The sequence below is a fragment of the Miniopterus natalensis genome, chromosome 1 (genome assembly GCF_054644295.1).
Source record: "Miniopterus natalensis isolate mMinNat1 chromosome 1, mMinNat1.hap1, whole genome shotgun sequence".
Lineage (NCBI taxonomy): Eukaryota > Metazoa > Chordata > Mammalia > Chiroptera > Miniopteridae > Miniopterus > Miniopterus natalensis.
Genome location: NC_142081.1, coordinates 112,700,433 through 112,708,373, shown reverse-complemented (window position 1 = coordinate 112,708,373; position 7,941 = coordinate 112,700,433). Strand labels below are relative to the sequence as shown.

Here is a 7,941-nt window from a genome sequence, read left to right as displayed (position 1 = left end):
GATGAACAAAACAGAGTGTCCATATACAGCTACGCACACCTACATCTATAGTCACCTGATCTGTAACAAGATTACACAATATTGCAATGCGGAAAAAATGGTCATTTCAATTAATCATGCTCGAGCATTAGGCTATTTATATGGAAGACAATGGACTTCAAGCTTTACCTTGTGTCATTATAAAAATTACGTCCAAGAGCTGCCCTGGCCCGCGGCGATGCCCAAGCGGGGCTGCCCTTCGGGGACGCGGCCCGGCTGCAGCTCCAGGTCCGCGGGGCTGGAAGGAGCTGGGCCGCGGCGTGTGCGCGGAGCGTTACCGCGGGAGACCTTCGAGACCCCACAGCTCCTTTCTCACGGGGCGCAGCCTGCATGGCCCATGTGTGGGAGGGAGGCTGTGCTGTGGGTGACCTACCGCAGTCCCCGAAGCCAGGTCTCATGGGAGCCCCGCGGGCCCCGCGTGGGCAGATGCTGATCGGACCCACGGCCCACCGACCAGGAGCGGAGCCCAGGCCTGCGAAGCCCACGGGTCTGGGCGGCGTCCAGAGCCCGCTCCTGGTGCGCGCGAGCTGCCGGCGGGACAGCAGTGTGCGCAGGGTGAGCTGCCCTGGGCGGGGGTGTGCGCACCTGCAGCAGCTGCGGGGCTGTGGCCTGCGCCCTGTGCGCCCCCGTGGACCGCAGTGACGGTCATGGGAAGGTGTCTGCGCCAGCTGTGCCCTGTTCAGTGCTGAGGGCCCGGTGGGTGTGGCCTCGCCTGGACGACCTCACTGCCAGGTGACCTCACTGGTATCGGTGCAGAGGGACCTTGGCCGGGGGCAGCCTTTCTGTTTGATATTTGTACTCGTGGTGGCAATGAATAAATCCTATATATTTTGACCAGAAAAAAAAAAAATCATGTCCAAATAGCTCATAAATCTAAATGCAAAAGATAAAACAAAAAGCTTCTGCAAAGTTGCATGAGAGCTTGGAATAGGTAAAAATTTCTTATATATAAATATTCTATCAATAAAGGAAAAGGTTTATAATTGAATTTAAATATAAGAGCTTTTCTTCAAAAGAAATCATTAAGGGCAAATCATAAGGTATTAAAATATATTAACAAGATATATATATATATTTATGACTATGATTCATTTTCAGAATTTATTTTAAAAACACCCTAAAATTGCTAATAAAAAAATAGTCAATCTAATGAGAAATTATCAAAAAACTTAAGTAACCCCTTCCCAAAAGCCGATATCCAACTGGCCATTAAATATATGAAAAGGGCCCCGCTGGACGTGGCTCAGCAGTTGAGCGTTGACCTGGGATCAGGCGATCGGGGTTCGATTCCCAGTCAGGGCACATACCCGGGTTGCGGGTTCAATCAATGACTCATCATTGATGTTTCTATCTGTCTCTCCCTCTCCTTTCCTCTCTCTGAAATCAATAAAGATGTATTTAAAAAAAAAAAAGCAAAACATTCTAAAAAAAAAAAGGAATGGTCTGCAGATATATCAGTTTCAAATATTTTTTTGGCCTGGAGAGTTTTCATCCCTCCTATGTCTGTCCCCAGCCACAGTAAACTACTATCTTTTTACCTCCCGCCTGGCTTTCCCTCCTCTTTCTAGTGCTCTGGTATCTTTATTTTATTTTATTATTATTTTCTTTTTTTCTTTAAAAGGAGCAAGAATGAAAGAAAACAGGGCAACCAGATAGGAAAGTATTGAAGTGATTTAGCTTATAACAATTAAAATAACAATTAATGCTTACTGGCTATTTACTGTATGCCATGTGCTTACTATGGTTACCTCATTTAATGCTCATAACAATCCAATAAGGTGATGTTGCCATTTTACAGATGAGAATACAGGGTACCAGTGATATTAAGTCCAGGTGAATGAGGATTGTGGCTTGAACTAGAAAAGTGATACTGAAGATGTACAGAAATAGATTCAAAACATATATTGGAAATAGAATAAATAGAAGTTGAAAACGGTATGAATACATGGGATGCGGGAGAAGTGTCCAGACTATGAAAATGGATAAATGGATATATCACTTAATGACATGGGGTACTAGAGGAGAAGAATTTGGGCATGGAGGGAAAGGTTAAGACTTTGGTTTTTAGACATGTTATACTTGAAATTTCTTAGAAAAAAAATTAAGCTGAGATTTCAAGCAGACAGGGGCTATTTAGATCTTGAGCTGAAAACAAAAGTAACAGGCTGGAAATAAAAATTTTTAAGTCATCAATATACAGGTGGAATTTAAACTTAGGGTGGAAAGCGAATAATAAAAAGAACAGGACCTAGGATTGAACCGAAATATTCCATCTTACTCCATCGAACATCTCCTGCTATGATCAATTACTTTGGTTTCACCAGGCTTCTCAATCCTCATTCAACTTTACCTTTCAGCAGAATCCAACCCTACCGATTCTTTCATCTCTTTTACAAGACTTGTCTTCCTCTATCCAGTTATTAAACGCCAAGAATCCCTCAGGGCTCCATTCTCGGTCTCCTTCCTTTTTAGCACTATACTCTCTTTAAGCAATTTCACCCAGATCCGTAGCTTTGATTACCATCAGTGTGGCGGATGACATGTATACATTCATCTGTATGCCCAGCCAGAACTCTCCTTGGAGCTTCACCCCAGTATTTCCAACTGGCTACTTGACATCCTCCCTTAGATATCTCTTCCAGTTAAGATACTTTTCAGATACTGTCACCCCCAAAAAAGGCATGTACAGAGCCAAATTTTTTAAAGAATTACCGCAAGACCGTTACAGGCCCACTTTCCAAAACACAGGATTTTGTCACCAACTATTATTTCCTTTCATGGGCCACGAACGAAAAGCAAAACAGGTAAACTTGACAACCTGGTCTGATGGCTAGAGTCGGGGAGCAACCAAATGCACGACAAAAACACAACCCATGCCTTTTAGTGCGATGGTCAGGAGAGGCATGAAGGTGGGAACTGCCAAGAGGGAGAGAGTACCCTGTCCAGGCCTGATGGACCTGCGGCAGCCGCAACCTGAGTTCCCTTTAGAGACCGCAGGCCTCCTTAAGGGGCGAGTGCCGCCGGCGACAGCCCCCAGCGAAATGGGGCAGGTGCCGGGGGAGGGGGCGAGTGACAGTCAAGACCAGGTCAAAGGAGGAAAGCCTAGGGAGGGACCCAAGCGGAGTAGCGGCGAGGCTGGGGTAGGTGGAGGGGATGCGGGCAGGCTGAGCAGCAGCGGGGCGAACCCCAGAGGACTGAGCGCCGAGGGCGCGGACCGCGGGGCGGGGGAGGGGCCTGGGGAAGCGGCTCAGGGGAGAAGCTCCCGCCCCTCACCTGGGCCCGGGCCGGAGCCGACAGGCCTGCGGGAAGCACGGAGTCCGCGCCAAGGGCGGGAATGGGGGTTAAAGGAGGAAAGGACGCCGGCAGGACAGAGAACTACAGCTCGCTTTCCCCAGTCGGGATGAGCGTGTGACGGCGGGAACTGTGACCACACGCACCACGCAACGCACAAGGCGCGCACACTCAACGTGACCCGACGTGACTGGACCAGGCGCATGCGCCCCAGGCTCGGCCCAGCACCCTGTGTGGTCTCAGGATGGTAGCTCTCCCCTCACTGACCTGGTATCTTTGGATTAAGAAAACACAAAATTCTGCCTGAAGCAAATACTCCCAAAGGCATATTTATAAGAGTACATAAGATGAGGTTTGTCTTTTTTTTATCTTGGCTATCCAACCTTCCACAAATCTCACTGATTAATTTTTATTTACTTTAGTGACTGATTTTTAACTCTTAATTTGGGTTAATGTTCATTTTTTTATGCCTGAGATTGAGCTAAAGTATTTTCATATAACATCTCATTTAACTCTACAATGATCCTGTGAAATAGGTATTTTTATTACCCCATTTTATGGGTAATCATACTAAGGTTTAGAAAGGTTAAGACTCTGATAAAGATATTACAGCTTGTAAATGTAAATCCAGGTACCCCAACTCCACAGCTTGAGCTCAGAGCCAGTATGGGATAGTGCTTCCACAGACTCCATTTTCTTAAATATCCTGAGCCCAATTTAACCAGTTCTTTTTTTGTTTTAATTTTTAATTTTTTATTGATTTCAGAGGGGGAGAGGGAGAGAGAAACATCAATGGTGAGAGAGTCATTGATCTTCTGCCTCCTGCATGCCCCCTGCTGGGGACTGAGCCTGCAGCCCCGGCATGTGACCTGACCAGGAATCAATCTCAATCTCCTAGGCTGATGCTCAACCACTGAGCCACATCAGCTGGGCTGACCAGGTCTTGTTACTTAGGGTGCACCCTGGCCGTCAGTGGCTGTGGTGAGGCAGTCACTCTCTCAGCCTTTGTGTCAGTAGTCAGTCCTGCTGGCTAGCAGCTTGGCCTTCCTACCATCCTACTTTCAATCTGCAATAATCTAAGAAATATGACCACTTTTTTTTTTTTTTTTGAGGAGTAATCTGTCTTGTTTTTTAATACTTGACTTGCTTTCTGGATTATTAAATTTATAAAACTGCACCGGAGGCCTGTGCCTTGGGGTGGGTGCAGGTCTCAGGAGCCCGGCCCCTCCCCTCCTTCCTCTGGGGGCGGAGCTGCCCCCCCAGGGGCCCTGTGGTCAGTCTGCTCTGAGGCTGAGGTGCGGGGGAGGTGAGGGGCCCCCGCCCTTCCAGTTCTGAGGCACAAGATGGTGGCTCTGCCTCCTGTGGCCCTAAACTGCCTGGCTGCTGCCTCACCCTCCTCACCCTCGGCCCAGAGGGTCTCCCAGGACCCCGGGGGCACCCACAGAAGCAGTGGCCAGGTTGCGGGTCAGGCCGCGGTGGAAGGGGTCGCGGGGCGCTGGCGGAGGTGGGCGATGCGGGACGAGGAGATGGACTCCCAGGGGTGGTGTTGCTGGCACCAGGTAGAGGGGCGAGGCCGGGAGCAGGGCCCCCGTGGGGAAGGGGGAGAGCAGCAGGAAGGTGCAGACAGGAGCCCCTGGGCCGCAGCCCCAGCCCCCAGGGTGGACGGACAGGAGGGGGACCCGCCAGGTACAGGCCCCGCAGAAGCACCACCAGCTGCAGCGCCAGGTCGGCCACGGAGGGGGGGTGGGGGGTCCGCTCCCCGCAGCTCTCCATCTACGGGGGGATCGCAGCGGGGACACAGCGGCGCTCAGGGCGGGGTCGGCCCTCGGGCTGCAGCACCGGGCAGTGTCCCAGCCCCTGAGGGGGTGGCCTGAGGAGCCCTGGCTGTCCCCTCCTCCTGACCCCCTCCTGGGGCGGGGGCTGGACGGTCCGTAGCTGGGTCCATGAGTGACACCCAGGCAGAGCAGGGAGCCCAGCGCGGGGAGCAGGAAGGTGCGGGGCAGGAGGCAGCAAACGTCAAATGCCTGAGAGCGTCTCTGTAAGTGCATTAGCTTCGTGGAGAATATTTCAGTGGCTCAGAGGCTTTTCTCTCTTTTCTGTTTTACAAGCCCTTTGCAGTGTTCCCAGATGAGTGAGGCTAACAGACACCAGGGAAATGACTAAAAGTTACTTATCAATGTAAATTATGTATATTATGAGGTTTTTATGTATTGACACACTATTTACTCCCCAAGAACACTAAAAAGAAGGTACAGAGATTGTGAGGAAGAAGGAAGTGTGAATTATGTAGGTGTGAATTTTATTCATCTGTGTTACCATCCCTGTCAGTACAATCAGTGAGAGTTAAGTAGGAGAACCCTGCCCCCATCTTAGGGAAGAAAACCTTGACCACCAGAAAAAACAAGTTACTTCATTTTCATTTTCTTCACCCACTTGCAGGCTAAGAGCTCTTCTTACCTTACTGAACTGTCCGACCACATGCTTCAGAATATTGGAAGGAGCAGCATAGAGAAAAGGCTCAAGGGCTGGTAAGTAGGTGCATTTTTGTAAGATACTCTTTAGGGCTTTTTTACTCGATGAAAACACAAAGCAAAATACATACCAAAGTAAGCAATCAGTTAAAGCTTCACCAAATTCATGTCTCATGTTCCTGGAATTTGAAAGCAAAATCAATTTCCTGGTTTAAGCTACAGTTGTTTCATTTTTAAAAAGAGTTGTCAGAAAAACTATCTTACATTGATTTTATCATAGAATAAATACCCTGCCAGTTGTCTTTGTGTCAAATTTTAAAACATATAGTGTATTATTGAGCTCTTAAAATACCTATGAGGAAATTAAAATTAGAAATCATAAAGCTACAGACAAAATTAATATGTATTACATTTTATTAGAGTAAAAACTTGTATATGTGAAATGGTGAAATAACTAATCTCCTATTCCTTCCAATCAACAAATGAGAAAATACTTAGTTTAGTATAGAAAGCCATTATCAGGCATTCTGTGTTCTCTGTGGCTTATAGGTATGTAGTCAGGAATATCCTACTGTGTGCATTATTCAATGAGCATTTGCAGATATGCTGCTATAGATCATGGGTAGAAATTGCCCCACTCACAGACAGAAGCACAACAGAATCTCTTCAACTGTAGAGGAAAGCTCAACAATAGCGAGTGTATCACTCACAAGCAAAAGAACAGGAACCCGTAGGTCCCTTTCCCACCATCCCCCAGCACTCTGTATTTCATGGTGACACCACAGGGTGCTGCCCCCTGCCAAAAGTGTGGCTGAAGAAGGGCTCTGATGTGACTGGTGCACATCTCTGCAGCCAGCTCTAAGGCCAGGGCTGGTTGTGATTCTGTTTCCTTGTATTAAAGTCAGCCCCCTTCACTTTGGAAGGCTTCACAATTGGGTTTATCTACAGCTGTTTCCACTAGAAATCCACATCTGCTTGTGTGCGTGTGGTTTGTGCTTCAGGACCTCCTGACAACCGTTCCTCTGATCACCTGTTCTCTCTCTGAGGCCTTAGCTGACCTGATCTTCTGGAATCTTGCTATTCAACAGTTAGCGATGCTCTTGAATGTCAAGGAGCATTTTGATTTTCACACCATGAATTCTATAGTTGATAAATGGATTCTGCAAAACCTTTCATCACATTTCTGCTCTCTAATAAAGGAACTCATGAATTTATGGTTTCCCAGAGAACCAGACTAAGCAGTCTTGTAATCTCTTATCTCTTGACATAAATTTGTGTCTCAAATATTGTTTTATAAACTAGATTAAATAAAACGAGTTAAGTAATGCAGCCCAAATTTTTCACCAGTATTATAACAAGTTGGAACTAAACTCTCAATTCCCATCACACCTAGTTACCTTTGTGATGAACCATCTTAGGATCATGGTGACTTCAGCAGGTCAGCAAATTTAACTTCACTGGTGACAAGGTCAACTAACAGTATAGCAGAGATCACATTCACTGTACCATGCAGGCAGCCGAAATCTAACAGTTCCAAATTGGTGATATACTGTCAAGTTATTAATCAAGAATCCTCTAACTAGAGGGTTAGAGCTTCGAATGACACTAAAAATTCACTGAGCTTTACTATCCTTTGTCAAGAAATGAACTAGATTTATGACTATATATACTTCTATATTAGGGATGTATGTCATGGTTAATAATCAGCTGTATTATCCAGCATGAAAGGAATATCAGAATAGTAATTAAGATTTTGTTTACTTGCCAATTTCTGGGTTTAAGATTTTTAACATCTTTATTGAGATACAAGTTACCATAAATTCATTCATTTAATTCATTCAATGAATTAAATTTACAGAGTTGTGTACCATCAATACAATCTTGTTTTAGAATCTTTTCATCATCCCAGAAAGAAACTTCATGCCCATTTGTAGTCATTCCCTCTTCCCTTACCCACTTATCCCCACCATTCCCAGGCAACTACTAACCTAATTTCTGTCTATACATTACACTTTTCTGGACAATTTATATAAATAAAATCACATGATGTGTGAACTTTTGAGTCTGGCTTTCTTCACTTAAGTACAATGTTTATGAGGTTCATCCATGTTATAGCATGTATCAGTACTTAATTCCTTCT

General features: G+C 46.1%; 1 pseudogene; it reads left to right on the top strand.

The window, feature by feature from the left end:
• Nucleotides 1–217: 217 nt before the first annotated feature.
• Nucleotides 218–873, top strand: LOC148094324 (apoptosis regulatory protein Siva pseudogene; annotated as a pseudogene).
• Nucleotides 874–7,941: the final 7,068 nt, after the last annotated feature.